Source organism: Mus musculus, chromosome 5 (genome assembly GCF_000001635.26).
Source record: "Mus musculus strain C57BL/6J chromosome 5, GRCm38.p6 C57BL/6J".
In the NCBI taxonomy this organism is placed as follows: Eukaryota; Metazoa; Chordata; class Mammalia; order Rodentia; family Muridae; genus Mus; species Mus musculus.
In genome coordinates, this window is record NC_000071.6 from 11,108,166 (window position 1) to 11,126,653 (window position 18,488).

Below are 18,488 nucleotides of genomic sequence, written 5' to 3' on the forward strand. Positions count from 1 at the left end.
GGACCACATCCATTCACTAGAATGTCATATCAAAAGAATATTTCTGCATGAAACACTAAAGATTAGAACAGGCAATATATATTCCAAGGATACTGATGCAATTCTATAGAAACAGCCTTCCAGAAGCAGAGGCAGGATAGCAAGTTCAAGGTGGTTTTGTTTTGCTGAGTTTCAACCTAGTCTGGGACTCTGTAGCAAAACTTTGTATCAACATGACAAAATAAGTATATAATTCCTTATGAAACATGGATGAGTCTAATGAGCATTGTCTTAGAAGAACTAAGTCAGACAAGGGAATAAACTGGAGGTGTGATTTAGAGATAATTAACCGCATTAAATTAGAAAAAAGAATAGAACGCACAAGGGACTGAGGTGTTTGTGGTACAGATTGGAGGCTTTAGTCGAAAGCAAAAAAAAAAAAAAAAAAAAAAAAAGCCACATTTATTTATTAGTTAAATCTAAACATCTTTAAGTGGATTTATAATCAAACAACGTAGAATTTAGTAGGCATTTGTGAAGAGTACATGCAGATCAGAAGAGTAAACTCTTTAGCCCATTCTGATGTGACCAGAAATTGGATATTTGCACCTGTTTGGCACCACACAGCTCACTGAAATCATTAATCAGGTCAAACACTCACACACTCATTTCATGACCCGCTCCAATTTTCACCTAATAGTTGATTTTAATCAGGCAACCAAAGAAAGTATGCCTTGCCAAGGCACCATCATGCAACGGAAATCAACTCAGTAAATCATTTAAACTTTTAAATCCCTCAAGTTGTGCTCAGAGGCTGCTAGAATTTAAAGACAATATTTTCCCTTCAAAACGTAAATATATGTAGTGAAACCATGAGTTTGGTAATGCTCTTAAATGGATGTTTTGGTGCCTGTCTTGGGAAAATTCCATCCTTAGATTCTTCTAGCACAAAAGTTTATAGTTTATTACAAGACTAGACTCTTAGTAAGCTCACTGGTCATTTCTTCTAGCTGGGACATGAAATCTGAAAAATCAAGGCCAGAAGAACCACATTGTACTGGTCTTTGTTCCATTGAGATACACAAAGTGGTAGCTGCATTAAGGCATTGAATATCAACTTAAGTTGATATCACCAAAACAGTTCCATAAAGTCCTGATTTTAAATTGATTAATATTATTGTGAGGTAGAATTCGGGGCACACTATATGGTATGGATTTTGTATGCAGGAACAGACTGATAATAGAACAGGTATTATTGCCTCTATTCTATGCACAGTACTGCCTATGATAATTCTCTGCACTCCTTTTATTGTTCCATCACTGTGAGCAGTAATGTGGGTAACGGTGTCCAACATAATTTCTTCTGCTTAATATTAAAGAATTGTCTTTTTGTGAGTAAATGTGCCATGGTAACTAACTTTACAACTGCCACCCCAGGATGAAAAGCAAAGTAATACTACTCATTTTACCATGAGGTATTATTGAAGTTTTGTTATTGCAATTTCTAACAATAATTATTTAGTGCTGATTATTTTGTTCTTGAATTCTGTATTGTCTGTATATCAAATGAATGATGAATTTCCATAACCCTTTCTAAGGTTGTGATTACTAAATTTTTATAATGGGGAATATAATACTCAGATTCTAAGACAGATGGTGAGTAATAATTTATTTTCTGGTAATGTTTAACTGATGTTGAACATTTTAGGGGGAAAAAAACAAGCAATTCGTGAAAAAAAAAATAACCACAAAGCTTGGCTGTGTGCTCCTTATATTAGAGTGGTGAGTACCATCTCTTAGGTTCTTGTGCAGTTGCAGAGTCATTTAACGTAGGCAATGAGCTGTACATTTTCCTCGGGCAAAGTATCATCCTCTGGATATTCCTCCCCATGACCTTTCTTTTTAAATTGTGCACCAAATATTTTAATCTGAAAATTTAAGAAACACGGCACAATTATTCCTCTTTTTAGCTTGTAGGATTATCAAACTCAAGACAGTTTAAGACATTTTATTTTTAAAAAAAAATGCAAGATGACAGTAAGGTCTGAGAAAATTTTGCATATGTAGCTCATTCTGGGATTTAATTTAATCCTAACTGGGTTTTCAAAAGATCTAACTGTAAGCTTTAATAAAGCAAAAGAAGCACTGAAAGTGGGCAATTGTAATTCTCCAAAATGATATGATTTACCAATAATCGTAATTATGCATTATTTTGACACTATCTTCTTGTTTTGTTTTGTTTTCTTCAGTTTCATTGGGTTTTGCTTGTATATGTTGTTGGTAGCAAGGTAAAGGCAGAATGTCTGACATAGTTCATACCATAATATAAGGATATTTAGTTAAGTGCCAGAGCTCACCATCATATTCCAGCTTTGTGTTAACCCTTTATATTCACTTGTACTCAAACTACTGAATGAATTTCATGCCATAAACAAAAATGTATTACAATTCCAAAAAGCTTAACAGAAAAGTTAATACAGATGTATTTGGAATTAATTTAACACCTACAGAAGCATTTTGAAAAGAGCCTTTATATTTTGTAATCTAGAGCTACATATTAGCTAGGTTATTCTATTGAAATAGTATTAGAATTCACACTAGAAATGGTTAAAAAATGAAAGTAGTCTGAACAGTACTAATAAACTTTAAAGATAACAAAAGATTCTCACCCATGCTAACATAGGACCAGATCAAATATATAGTCTTCATTTTCTTAAGTTTTACTCATAAGTCTTGAGGGCAGTTCTATCTCTTATATTACAAAGTTTTCAGCTGGAAAGTTTAATATTAAATTTTCATTGATTGACTTTCTAATAGTATTCCAATTCTAAAAATTTTTCCCTCTCTAACCAGCAATAGAAATAAGCTAGATTTCCAATATTTTTAAGATAGGAGGTTCTTTTTTTTTCTTTCCTTGAAAACCCCTCCCCTGTTTGATAATAGTAGAGTTTTTGCCATGTGAGAAATAAAATCAGTAAGCTTGCTTTTATTTTATTTCCTTCAGATTTACAATTAAAATTAAGACATAGTCATTAAATATTACTACATGTTCTGTTTCTGAATGTATTATTCACTCATAATTTCAGTGGTTTAGTTTGCTTTTAGTATTGTATAATATCATAAGGGCAAACGAAGTGAATATTTTTGTTTGGTCTTGCCTAGTAGGACAAAAATGCATTGGTATGCTGAGAAGTTTCTGTGCTTCGTCGATCAATATCCATGTAGATTATGAAGACTGTTTTTCACCAAGAGGGAGAATTTGTTAGTTGTCTACCTGTACAATGTTTGTAATGTGTAATAAATAATTAATTAGTTAATTAATGAGACAGTCTCATATTTGGTCTTATGCTCATATATAAAACAACATATTTTACTTCCAAGTATCACAAATATTTTATGTAACCCGTGGTTAGCTAGAGCATGGAAAACCATATGCAAGTATTATGCTATTTTCAATCATGTTTTGATATAATAAAATTATTCTGTCGTAAAGAGATGGTTCAATGGCTAAGGGTACTTGTTACTACTCATGCAGGGAATCTGGATTGATTTCCCAGCACTCATATGGTTGCTCAAAATCTCCTATGAATAGAGTGCCAGAAGATCAAATGATATCTGTAACCATTGAGGGTACTGTATGTACAGGATGTGTGTACATACATTCAGAAAAAAATAAGTCATACCCATAAAATAATAATAAATCTTAAAGTTTTAAATAGTTTCTTCTTCATTTGAGTATTTTTGGTAAAAATAAATTATTGTTATTGTTTTATTATTTTATAAATTAATGACAAATTACAAATATATAATAAAAGCCATGGATCCTTCGCATTTCTTATTATTGTTTGCAATGAGAACCACCTACTAACAAAGATATGATTTTGCTAGAAAGAAGAAAGTTTGGATCCTACTAAGCATTTGTGAAGATTTAAGGAGGGTACCATATACGTGTCTTGAAAAAGACTTGGGGGCTGGTGAGATGGCTCAGTGGGTAAGAGCACCCGACTGCTCTTCCGAAGGTCTGAAGTTCAAATCCCAGCAACCACATGGTGGCTCACAACCATCCGTAACGAGATCTGATGCCCTCTTCTGGAGTGTCTGAGGATAGCTACAGTGTACTTACATATAATAAATAAATAAATAAATCTTTAAAAAAAAAAAGAAAAGAAAAAGACTTGCTGTAGTGATTCACAATTTTGGGTATTAAAATCTTTCTACATCCTTATTCTGCAATGATCTTTCAACCTTAAGAGGAGGAGATGTAATATATATGTTCCAGTTAGTGTTGAGTATTCCTTAGCCTCTTGTTCTCTCTATGCCTTGACCAGTTGTGGGTCTTTGTGTTGTTTCCTATCTATAAAACACTAAGAAAATTCTTCTTTGATGATAAGTTATTAGGAGTCAGTTTATTATATGCCCACTTGAACAGAGTGATGGTAGTAGGTACTCCATAAGAACTATGAGCTGTCTACTACCGTTCTTTAACAATAATTCAGTGGAAAGTCAGAATTAATTTTAATCACTTTATACAACGGAAATGCTAATCCAGGCCAGCAAAATGGCTCAATTGGCAAAGGTACTTCCTGCCAAGCATAGCAAAGAGATTTTGTTCCTGGGATCCCACATAGTAGAAGTTGAGAACCTATTCCTCTACTTGTCCTAAAACCTATATGTGTGTTCCATGACACACACTATGTTCAGATACATAGACACCCACAAATACAAAAACATAAAATGAATAAAATATTTTAAAAACTTTGATGTTAAATAATGGGGCTAGTAAAATGGCTTAATAGTTAAGGTTACTTGCTGGTAGACAGAGGACCTAGGTTCTGTTCCTGTTCCCATGTTTATCCAAAGCTTCAGGGAATGTATTACCTTCTTCTGGCTGCTAGAGCACTCTATACTCATATGCACACTACACTACACAAACATGCGCACGAATGCGGGCATACACACACACACACACACACATGAACACACACACATACATGCACACACATGCACATGCACACACACACACACATGCACACACATGCACACAGACATGCACACACACAAATGAATGCACACACGTGCACACACACATGCACACACACAAATGAATGCACACATGTGCACACACACACACGAAATTAATTTTAAAAATATTTTGAAAATTTAAAATAACAGTAGACGCTATCTTGAGTTGTGTTTTGTAACTAAACATGATATTTTGAAATAAATCGATATTTTATACACTTACCTAAATGAATTGGTTTAACAGTTTATTCTTGTCATTAGAGCTGATATCTAAGGAAAGCAATATCTAATTTAATACTCTGCATTAAGAAAATTAAGTTCAGGCTTAGGATTTCTCAACCAAAGACAGTAGATACCTGCGTTATATTAACACATAGTTTTGAAGACTCATGAACATTATTTTTACTCTATTATTCACTAAATCATTCGACCCCATTTTTGGAAAATGTAAAGATAATTTAGGGAGATAATATACTGTGGGTTGAAATAATGGATCACAATAAAGGTATGAGAAAAACTTTGCATTGCCACAATAGTGTACTTCATGCATATTAGAGTTGTGACCTAGCATGGAAATAGCCCTCTTGTGAGAGCTGGTACTTAGCAAGTAATACTTCAAAAGAAACACACTGTTCCTAGTGGTTCTTCATCCTTTCTTAAGAGCTCTGTGGCCCTGTGGTGTGGCTTTCATTGATATTCTCCTTTACCAAAAAAGGGAAATGAGCAAAAGTTCCAGTAACTTGCTCATATCAATATACAACTCACTGCTGACACGGGTTACAAGCATGGCTATCTCTCTGCTAGCAAGAATTTAGTTTTTATCACATCTGATTCCAGTTTCAATCAAGGCAGAGTTTTATCATATGTGAGGTGACAGAATAAAGCTGAATACTATCCAATTCAATATAGCAATTCAGTGCTTAGAGAAAATATCTGAATACATTGCATCTTGAAATTAGTCAAAAAAATGTGTTCAAGCATAGGAGGAAATGTAACCTTCTCCAGGAAACATGAAAAGCCTTCAGAGTCCCTTGCTTTTAATGTCTATTAGGACAGTCCATTTATATCAGTCACTTTGTTTTAGCCAAAGAAGAGTTATATATATATCAGCTGCTGCCGTAAGATATAAACAATAGAGAATTGTTGTCACAAGTCAAATTCTGTGGCATTTCACCCTTAATCTTTCCCATGTATGGGACACTTTCTCTTTCTATGAGAATATTAATCTCCTCAAGGTTGGCTACTTCTGCCTTCTCAGCATAGTTAACTTTAATCCTTAGCAAATTTGTCCAAATACTTCTGTTTCACCTTTTAGAAAAGTTCCATCTGGTAGTTGGTTGGGTTTTTGGGTTTTGTAGCATTTGCAATTTTATTGAAACCGTTTACATTTGATGGATTCAAAAATAATTAAAGAGAAATTAAAATTTTATAAGAAATATATGCTTTTAAAATAATTTTAAGATTAAATGGTATATGTAATCTATCTTTTCAGGAAAAAATAAAAATAACTACATAATTGTTGAATAAAATATAAATTTAATTTTGAAATGATCTTGATAGTTCACCAATGCTACAAAGTAGTCTCTGAAACTACACCAAATAAGAGCTTTTTATATACCCATTTGTCCTAAATTTCACAGTATTTTCAAATGGCTTCCCACAAATAGTATGAGTGGACCAAGCTCCACAGGTCGATCAATGAAAGCATGACAAGTAAAATGGATATTATGTAACTACTTCAAATATATATATATATATATATATATATATATATATATATATATATACACTCATATTTTTAACATACCTTATTAACTATTTATGGAAAGAAATTCACTATCCAAGCTGCATAGATCAGAGACAATGTATTTCAGAGTTGATGTTTGCTGTCCATTTGTTTCTCTGGTACTTTGTTTCTGAAGTGCTAGATTCTGGTTGCTGTAATGGAATACTGTTGAGTAGGTGATTTAGCAAGCAAACAGTTTTTTTCTTATAAGTAGGTATGTATTCTATCAAAAAACAAAGGTTCTGAAGTAAAAAAGTATCTATTGAAAGCCATATTTCTGATCATAAATATTGCCTTACTGTTTCCTCAGGTGATAAAGGAAGAAAAGATAGAGAAAGAGAAACATTGAAAATAAGGAAAAAAGTGGGGGCCAATATATAAAAGGAAAGAAGAAAGAGAAGAGGGGAAGTGGATGTCAGAGGAGGCAAAGATGGTGAAGAATGGGAATAGGAAGAAACAAAAAAAGAAGGTAAGAAGGTAGGGAGGCAAGAGAATAAAGAAGAAAATGGAAACTAAAGGGTGTATAAAGGAAGAGGCTAGAGGTATTGGAATAGACAGAACAAAAAAACTGGAAGGAAGATGGTAGGGGAAGGAAGGAGAAAAGGAAGAGAATGAAAAGGGCAAAGGGAGAAGGAAGGAGATAAGTATGTGGAGAAAGGGAGAGGGTGAGAGAATAAAGGAAGAGTGGATGGAGAAAAACTCTAAAGCACAGGAAGGGAAGGAGGGAGAGAGGAAGAGAAACTGAGGCAGAGACTGACAGAGACAGATAGAGACAAAGACAAACAGAGACAGGAACATAAATAGAGACAGAGACAGAGAGAGGAACATAGACAGAGACAGAGAGAGGAACATAGACAGAGACAGAGAGAGGAACATAGACAGAGGCAGAGACTTCTGTGCACCTTTGTGTAAAAGCATGAACCTCATTCATCAAGATTACCTTCATTGCCTAATTAACTCCCACTTTTTAAATGTATAATTCATTACACAATGCACATGCATTCTAACTGTTTGATATTATGGTACCTGCATAGGCTTTAAAAGATATTTTATTAATTCCTTGAAAACTTTACATAATATATTGGGACATATGACTGCCCATCATTTAACACCCTTTCAACCCTCCTTTTCCTTCCTACCCAACTATGAGATGATTTCTTGGTTTTCGTCTTTCTCCAGTTTTTGATACTTAACTTACCTTGGAATAGAACCCTGTTCTGTTGTGTGGTGAGTCTACCAGGAGTCATAATATCAAAATATTAGCTTTTCCTCCTCAATAGCTAGGAAGCGCTAATAGCTTCTCAGCTAGTGGTGAAATTACATACCAACTTTCCTCAAGTACACTGTAGTTTTTCCTAGCTGGAATTTTTGCATACCTTATGTGTGCTGTCACATAATTGTGAATGCATATGTTTATTTTCCATGTGCTTGGAAAACAGTTTTCTTGATGTTATCTACAACCTTGGCCTTTCTAAGCTTTCTGGCCCACTTCTAGATAATTTGCTGGGCCTAAATATGACACATAAATGTCTGATTTACAGCTGAGTACTAGACACCTTGTTTTATTCTTCCTGCTGAAATGCTTGAGGCTCTGTATTAACTACTACCTACTACAACAAATAGAGGCTTTTCTTTAGAGGTCGGAGAGTCTCTGATCTACGGGTACAGGAGAAAGTCACTGGGAGTGGTTTTAATACTATATCTATTAAACAAAATAATAGTACTTCATTCTCCACTAGAAACTTTGACTTACCTAGCCACAAGTTTTGTTGTACTTAATATTTCTAAGGTTAGGTTTGATCTCATGGAACAGGCCATTAATCCAAACATTTGTTTGGGTACTCCAGTGAAATGTATGTTACCATTCAAAGTGTGGGCCTAATTTGTCAATCCAGTCATTGTGGCTTTAAGAGCTCACATCTGGGTGAGGTTGAGGCTAACAGTTCTCCTCTAACAGCCTCCATAGCACTGAAGACAGTAGAGTTGAAGCTTGAAGTTGAGTACCAGATTAATGTCTACATGTTCTATGATTCAAATATGTGATGTTTTAGCGTTAGGGACCTACTGTCAATTTCCAGAGGGTAGCCACTACTTGGAATATTCTCTAATTTGAGGGAGGGGGATGTCTTTCTTTATGAACCTATTTACTAACATTTCACCAAGAGGTGACCCATTCCTGCAACTGGGTATTTAATCTGGTATCAGGGGAAATTACTTTTAATATGGCCTCCCCCATAAAATCTTTGCATGTATAGAAGGATATATTTTATGAAATTCTTATAGTAGCAGAGTTCCATGTGGCTTTTCCAAAAGACCATGAGTGTTAATTATTCCTCCCAATATTCCCTGTTTACCCTGTGATGTGTTTATAAAAAGTTAAGTAGAGAAGGAATATGTTCTATGGGGGCATAGTCAGGTATGGGGGAAGGGGGTGTCACAGCGAGGCCATGACAAGGCATCCCTTCCCACTGAGCGACCATCCATATGAAGGTATAGTATAGAATAGAGTTTATTCAGGGTATATGGAGGGGAATTAAGAGAGTAGTAGAGTCAGAGAAAGGTAGAGAGAGAGTAGAGAAGTAGAAGCCAGTCATGACTACATGGAGGTGAGATGGGGAGAGGGAAGAGTAAGGGAGCAAGATCCCAAGAGAGCAAGAAAGGAACAAGAGGAGAAGTAGGGGATGAGCACCCCTTTCTATAGTGGGTCAGGCCTACCTGCCTTTGCCAGGTAACTTTGGGGTGGAGTTTAGACAGAATGCTAACACCCTGCCTTCCAGTTCCTATCAAATCTAATGATTTCCGTTCTATTATTGCCCTTAACTCTTTATACTACTGTGCTCTGTCTTCTGTCTTTCTGTTCTTCGTAAATATCCCCTGACTAAATTTCTAGACTATCCCGGTATTCCGAGTAGAACTTAGAGACCAACTTTTTCAGGTTTAGACTCCATCTTATAGAACCTAACCCAAGTTTGAACTCAAGCAAACTAACAGGCCAGTGCCTGGCACCAATTTCCAGGCACCACCCCCCCTGCCACCACCCCCCCGCCGCCACACACACACACACACACACACACACACAAGACCTGTCTCTCCAGGTTATTCTCCCAACAAATTTGCACCTCCATATTACAAGCCCTCCCTGCCTAACAATCAGCAGTCATGAAGTTAAGTTTATGGTTTGGCTTCTAGTGCCAGCCAATTATGATGAAGACCATAGTAGCCCCACCCCCAATTACATGCTTAGCCAGACTAGAAACACTCACCCTTCTCTTGATATTTCCTATAAAATCTTGTCCTGAGGAGTGTTTGGGGCTTTTATCCACCAAAACCATCCTGTGTGTCAGCATGACTTAAGCCCGAGTTTGAACTTGTGAATAAAGACTCTTGTGTGATTGTATCGGATCGGATCGGCACCTGATTGGTCTTTCGGAGTTCACAAATGCTTCCTGGTACTACAGAACATGAATCTTTGATGATCCAATGCTATCACCATGAAAGGAGAGAAAATACATGATTTCTGGGCCTGGGTTGCCTTGGTGGAAACAGAATGTAAATATATCACAGTCATCACAAAAAAATTGAAGATTTCTGTCACTTTAGAAATTTCTTCTTGAGTTCTTTCAAGTAATTAGCTCCCATATATTCACCTTAAAAAATTAGGAAGTTACTATCTGTGACAAAAAAAAATTTAATTTACATTTCCTATGTTGTCATGTAAAGTGATCACATGGTATCAGATACTTGGCTTTGGCTTCGTTTGATTCCTGTTGTATTTGAGATCAGTGCACATTGTGGCTCATGTGTGAGGCAGCTGATTTCTGCTGATGTATTAGTCTTTCTACTTACCTATTTGTCTGCATGTTGCTCCTACAATTGAAATATATTACAAATAAAGCAGTTGTAAATGTATGTGAACGTCAGTGATACACATCTACTTTTATTTCCTTTTTGAAAACACCAAAATACATTTGGCTTTTAAAAGAAAGGCCAAAAAATATTGCCTAGTCACTATCTCATTTTGTTGCAGAATTCATCTTCATAGATGGTAGTGTGTTTTAACTATTGACATTTTACTGAGTGAGAAATGAAAGCTCTTTATGGATTTAAGTGTAACTCTCTTGACACACACACACAGAAACTTATTTTTTAAATTTCACAAATTTATAGTAATACTTCAATTTTATATTTCATTTGTTTAAGACTATAGACTATATTTACTTTTCATGATTAATTACATAATTGGAGATTGTATCACTAATTATGATTCCCAAGTTGACAGTAATATTTAAAATTAATGTTGTGTATCATTCCCTGATACTTAATTTTCCCATTTATATTAATAAAGGCATATCATCCCATTTACCTTATTGTTAACTTTTATGATTATGAATAATTCTATTGAATTATTTCTTTTTATACCATAAATCCTATGTGACATGTTTATTATTGTTACTTTAAGTTACAGTGAGTCATTTAGTAACATTTGTTTAAGAAATAAGTAACTTTTGTGCACGCATTTATTTACCATTATCTTCAGATAACATACTGTCTGAGCTTTCATTTTTCTGAAAATGACTATTCAAGTGCAATTTTGATATATGTTCGTTTTAAATGTATATCTATGTCTATCACTCTCTCTTTCATATATATATAATGAGATATATCATCTCATTATAAAATATATAAAAGTCATTATAAACTATATAAAATGTATATATATACAATATATAAGTCACATATATGCATATATATGTATATATATATGAAGACTCTTGTGTGATTGTATCAGATCCTCTCCTGATTGGTCTTTCAGAGTTCACAAAAGCTTCCTGGTACTACAGAACATGAATATCTGATGATCCAGTGCTATATAATATATATTTAAAAGTAAAATATATATATAAAAGTAAAATATAGAGCCGGGCGTGGTGGCACATGCCTTTAATCACAGCACTTGTGAGGCAGAGGCAGGCTTCTTTACTTCTGTGTCTCATAGATTCTGTTCACTAGTTTTTCTATATATCTTTCATTTCCCCATGCACAGTTTTACTAAATTATTTTTCAATATTACATATTGTCATCTATAATTTTTCAGACCTCATCCTTAATAAAAACGTCAATGCTTAACAGATCTTTTGGAAAACAACATATCAAATTCAAAACACCTGCTTCTGAAGACTAGGCTTTGAGGTCATTGTCAATTTTTGTTTCAATCAGCTGTAAACAAAACAAAAATATCAAGGTATGAAGTGGGGTTCCTATCTATGGTGGTGTGAATAATAATGGCCCCATAGATTCATACATTTGAACAATGGACCCAGTTAGTGGGACTCTTTGGGAAAGAGTTGTGGCTTTGTTGGAGGACATATGTCACAGGCATATGAGCTTTGAAGTTTCAAAAAAACACATCATGATCTGTTAGCTTCTCTCTCTCTCTCTCTCTCTCTCTCTCTCTCTCTCTCTCTCTGGAAGTTAGTGTGTCTTCTGTGGTTTTCTCTGTCTCTACCTGTCTCTGTCTGTCTCTCTGTCTGTGGTCCACTCTTTGTCTCTTTCTGTGTCTCTCTGTCATTCTCTGTCTCCTGTCTCTCTGTCTCTGTCTCTCTCTTTCTCCGTCCTACTTGCAGATAAGATGTAAATTACTAGCTACTTCTGTAATACCATGCCTATGTAGCTAGTGTCATCTCCTCCAATATGATGATCATGGATCCTGCTTCTAAACTCTAAATTCCAATAAACACTTTTTTTTGAAAAGTTGCTTGATCATAATGTCTCTTCACAGAATTAGAAATGTAACTAAGGTACTATGTATAAGGAATTTCTTGTCTGTTTTATTATAAATAATTCTGAAATTTGAAAATTAAAAACAATGTAAAATCTTTATTGGATTAAGGCCTTCTGTCATTTGACAATAACTTTCATTTTTACCATTCATATAAATATTTATTTTGCCACCCATAGAATATTAGAACAGACATTAAAATGTTTTAGTTCTGGATATTTGTTTGCTTTCTTTTAAATGTGAACTAGTAAGTAACAATATTACTGGTGTATGTACAGCAGACCATTTATTTTTGGTTGAGATGTTTCAACAAATGTCAAGAGACAAGTGTGATATAATAATCTACCAAGAAAAAAGAAAATTGAGATCACAGGTTTCAGAGGAGAACACTTTTCTCTCATTCTAACTGCAGACAAACATGACTGAACATTGACTGAACAATGGCCATGGTGTTTTACGGTTTTTAAATCAATTATCAATAAGTCTATGAGGTGTAAAATAGAGGGAGCTGGTGTACAGTTTTTCAGGGAGCAGAGAATGATGCTAAGTAATCAGGACTACTGATTGAAGGAAAGAATTACTTTATAAAAATGAGAAGTGAAGTTCTTAGCATCTTTCTTCCAGAAAAGCTATTTCAAATTTACTTATAGTAGTTGTAGAGTGTTATAAATTAGATATTATAAATGGGAATGTTTATATTACCTGAAAATTTAATATGATATAGAATCACCTTGAAGTAAAGATATTAGACTAATTTGTAATAGGTTATAAGGATTAGGTTAATTAAGATAGACAAACCTGGTTAGTTCATGTTGTTGTTCCACCTATAGGGTTGTAGACTGCTTCAGCTCCTTGGGTACTTTCTCTAGCTCCTCCACTGGGGGCCCTGTGTTCCATCCTATAGATGAATGTGAGCATCTACTCCTGTATTTGCCAGGCACTGGCATAGACTCACACGAGACAGCTATATCAGGGTCCTTTCAGAAAAATCTTGCTGACATATGCAATAGTGTCTGGGTTTGGTGGCTGATTTGTGGGATGTATCCCCAGGTAACTAACCAGTACCCCCCAGAGCTTGTGTCTCTAGCTGCATATGTAGCAGAAGATGGCCTAGTCGGCCATCATTGGGAAGAGAGGACCCTTGGTCTTGCAAACTTTATATGCCCCAGGACAGGGGAACAACAGGGCCAAGAAGTGGGAGTGGGTGGGTAGCAGCACGGGATGTGGGGAGGGTATGGGGAACTTTCAGGATAGCATTTGCAATGTAAATGAAGAAAATATCTAATAAAAATAGAATAAAATACATTAGAGAAAACAAAAAAGAAAAAAAAAGGTAGACTAACCTCCTCTCACTGTGCGAGAAATGACTTTATCAGAGAGGATCCCACACTGAAAAAAGAGAAGTAAGATAGCAAAACACAATAAATCATTTCGGTGTCACGACTTCCTGACCACAGTTTCATGAGTGGCCAACTGCCTGAGATTTCTGAGTCCATGACCTCTCTGCCTTGATGATGCATTGCACCTTTGAATTCCAAGCCAAATTAATCCCTTCATTCTTTTTTATTGTATATAGTTTTTATGTCCCTGAAATGATAAAGTAATTGTATATCATATCTCCCCTTCCCTTTCCTCCATAAACTTCATCTTCACACCTACTCTTTTTCAAATTCATGGGCTCTTTTTGTGTTAATTGTTATTGGCCTTAGTGTGGGGTAATGGTGGTATTCTTTAATACATAAATACAGCTTGATCAGTCTCTAGTAACTGATGTTACTTTTTATATGTGTTTTCGTGGCATTAAATAACCAGTTGGTGTTGTATTCCCTTGAAAGGCCATTCTCTCACTTTCAACATCCCTTAGTTGGCATGAATTCTTTCTCTAGGGTTGAGGCCTCCTGACTCTTCTCCCTTCGACAGCAGTACATCTGTTGATTGTCCTTGTTCAGATTATGTATAGGCAGCCATGCTGTTGAGGCTTACTGCTGTAACTTTTCTAATAGTTTAAGGAGGCAAAATCTGCTAGAATTGCTCTACCCCCTCTTCCACGATGAAATGCCCAAGCTATTGAAAAAAAAATATGAAAAGATAAAGGAAAAATGTGTTTTGTTTCTGAATTTTATGCAGAGTAAGATGTACACAACAGAGCACAAGACCTTCAAATTTGACCATTAATTCAAATATGTAATTTATTTTTTTAATAATAAAGCCTACATCTGTGTATAAAGGATTGGCATCACACCTCCTAAAGAAATCATACAAACATACAGAAAACCCATGAAAGATTATACAGTGTCTTGGATAAACATAAGTAATAATCCCAATGAACTCTAATCTCACACTTGTTAAAATAGCCATAACCAAGAAGATGTAAGACTGACATGTGTATGCATACCTCATGTGACAGAAGAAATATTTGCTACCAACTGCTTTCTGATAAGACTACATAGATATTTCAAAGCAATGCTATGAAATTATTTTTTTCTTAGTTGTTTATAAACCTTACCTCTATATCTTGAAAAACTTGACTTCAAAATAATGAATTCATGTTTTAGATAAATTCTGGTGCAATACACTAGCAAAATGAAATTCACATGTGCTGGTAATAAAATTACAAGAAAATTTAAAACACTAAAAAGGTACTTCAGAAAACAAAATTAAAATTTACATAAAGGCCAGCCCTCCAACAACCAAATAAATACCAAAAAAATTGAAATTGGCATGTCCTATTGATGTTTACTCACCATCCCCACTGTGTCATTTTACCCAATTGCCAAGATCTAAACACAACCTCAGAAATGAAATAGTAAATAGATTTTACTCTATATAATGTGGTATTTTCTGTAATAAAATAAGTGTGTCTAAAAGTAGATGTTGTATCAGTGAACAACAATAAAAAAGAAAATGATAGATAGATAGATAGATAGATAGATAGATGGAAAAATGATAGATAACAAATACATTCGATAGATTTTTTCAAGATTCAAATTTACAGGTTTCTTGATGAAAGGATTTTTTTTTTCAAAAATGTTTTCAAAGTATAATTTTAACATTATTTGAATGTATCTACCAGACGGCTGCTTGGAGATCTGAGTAGCTTGAGAATCTAATGGTCTTAGTGAAAAGGAGTCAATGTATTGATGACAAAGAAGTAATTGATGGTCCTTTCCTAATAGGTCCATTAAACTAATATAGCCATCCTGACAGAAATAATTTAATATTCTTTACAATGGGTAAAACCGCAAGAGGATGCATACACTTTCCATGATTCAATTTATCATCAACATGAAATGGACAATTCTTTCATATGCATTGATTGTCTTGTGCTTTTCAGTTAAAGTTCAGGAAGAAGAGAGGTAAAGACAAACGAAACAAAAATGATATGTCACTTCTTTGGATGTCTGTCAGTGAGCCATGTGGATTTCCTCTAAAAATTCGAAAGACAATCACTCCATTGAATATTACTCTCACAATAGTTACAAATAATTTAAAAAATTTTGGTGTGACTCTAACCAAAATATTTCGAATATTTTTCTTGGGATATTGTTATTTCAAATGAATTGGCAAATTGCTCTTTAACTCTATGAAGAGTTGAGTTGGAATTTTGATGGGGATTGCATTGAATCTGTAGACTGCTTTTAGTAAGATGCCCATTTTTACTGTTAATTACACTGACCCATGAGCTTGGGATATTTTTCCATCTTCTGAGTTCTTCTTCAATTTCTTTCTTCAGGGATATGAAGTTCTAGTCATACAGATCTTTCACTTGCAAATGATATTCTTAACAATAAAGGAAATTCTGGGGGAATCACACCATCCCTGACCTTAAGCTGTATTACAGAGTAATAGTAATAAAACTACATGGTATTGGTACAGAGACAGGCAGGTACAGAATTGGAACAGAACTGATGACCCTGAGATGAACCCACACACCTATGGTCACTTGATCTTTTACAAAGGAGCTAAATCCAGCCAGTGGAAAATAGACAGCATTTTCAACATATGATCCTAGTTCAATTGGCAGTCAGCATGAAGAAGAATGCAAATTGATCCATTCTTATCTCCTTGTACAAAGGTCAAGTTCAAGTGGATCAAGTATCTCCACATAAAACCAGATTTGCTGAATCGAATAGAAGAGAAAGTGGGGAAGACCCTGGAATACTTGAGCACAGGAGAAACTTTCTGAATGGAAAAACAATGGTTTATGTTTTAAGATCAACTATCAACAAATGGGACCTCATAGAATTAAAAAGCTTCTGGAAGGCAAAGGACACTGTCAATAGGACAAAATGGGAATCCACAGATTGCGAAAAGATCTTTACCAACTCTACATCTGATAGAGGTCTCATATCTAAAATGTACAAAGAACTAAAGATGTTAGACTCTAGAGAACTAAATAACCCTATTAAAAAGTGGAATACAGAGCCAGAGAATTCTCAACGGAGGAATCACAAATGGCTGAAAAACACTTAAAGAAATGTTCAACATCCTTAGTCATTAGGAAAATACAAGTGAAAACAACCTTGAGATTCCACCTCAAACAAGTCATATTGGCTAAGATCAAATATGTAGGTGACAGCAGATGTTGAACAGGCCCTGGAGAAAGAGAAACACTCCTCCACTGCTGGTAGGACAGCAAGCTGGTAAAACGACTTTGGAAATCAATCTGGTGGTTCCTGAGAAAGTTGGAAATAGTTTTACCTAAAGACCCAGCAATACCTCTCCTAAGCATATACCCAAAAAATATTCCAACATATAACAAGGACTCCTGCTCCAGTATGCTTGTAGCAGTCTTATGTAAAATAGCCAGAAGCTGGAAACAACCCAGATTTCCCTCAACAGAAGAATGGATACAGAAAATGTGGTACATTCACAGAATGGAGTACTAGTTAGCTATTAAAAACAATGACTTCATACAATTCGAAGGCAATTGGAAGGAAACTAGAAAATATCATCCTGAGTGAGGTAAACCAGACACAAAAGAACACACATGTATGTATTCACTGATAAGTGGATATTAACCCAAAAATAACAATGCTCATGATACAACCCACAGAACATATGGTGCTTAGAAGGAAGACCAGAGTATGGATGCTTCAGTCCTTCATTAAGGGGAGAACAGATGATCATATGAGATGGAGGTAGAATGGGACCTAGGAGAGACAGAGGAAGGGAAGGAAATAAGGGGATGGGGGCAAGTATAAGGTACTGAAAGGGAGGGGAGACAGGTACAAAGGGCCAAGAAAAAAAGAGTATGAAAAAAAAAGGGTCAGGAAATTGAACAAAAATATGTAGGGGTTGGGGGGTGAGGAACAGAGGATAGCCTCTTGTGGGTCTCAGACATCAGGGAATCGTGAGGCTCCCAAGACACAAAGGGGATGACTTTAGCAGAAATGCACAGTGAAGGGGAAGATAAAACCTGTAGAGACCAACTCCAGAGGATAGCTGTGCCTCTGCCTACCCCCACCCCGATATTGCCCTCTGTCAAGGGTTGGTTACACCCACCCATCTCAAAGTTTTTAACCCAGAAATGTTCCCGAGCAAAGGAAGAACAGGGACAAGAAATGAGGCAGAGACTGAAGGAAGGGCCATCCAGGGACTGCCCTACCTGGGGATCCATCCTGTCTGCAGAAACCAAACCAGACACTGTTCCTGTGGTCAAGAGGTGCTTGCAGACAGGAACCTGGAGTGGCAGTTCTTTGGGAGGTCTGGCCAGCAACTGACAGTTGGAACCAACCATTAGACTGAGCTAACAGAACCCCTTGGGGGAGCTTGGGGAAAAACTGGAAGTGTAGAGGGGGATTGCAACTCTATTGGAAGAACAACAACTGCTGACAGGACCACCCAGTGTTCCCGGAGACTAGACTACAAACCCAGGAGTGTATAAGGAGGGATCTATAGCTCCAGGTACATTGTAACAGA

The 18,488-nt window shown here is 35.6% G+C and overlaps 1 long non-coding RNA gene across 1 annotated transcript; it reads right to left on the bottom strand.

Annotated features, from left to right (window-relative positions):
* Nucleotides 1-1,634: 1,634 nt before the first annotated feature.
* Nucleotides 1,635-18,290, bottom strand: 4930558F17Rik (RIKEN cDNA 4930558F17 gene). Its single transcript, NR_126451.1, has 5 exons — nucleotides 18,175-18,290; nucleotides 13,910-13,955; nucleotides 10,051-10,270; nucleotides 6,809-6,939; nucleotides 1,635-1,907 (listed from the first exon to the last, which is right to left on the bottom strand). It is a non-coding gene; the product is annotated as an RIKEN cDNA 4930558F17 gene (long non-coding RNA).
* Nucleotides 18,291-18,488: the final 198 nt, after the last annotated feature.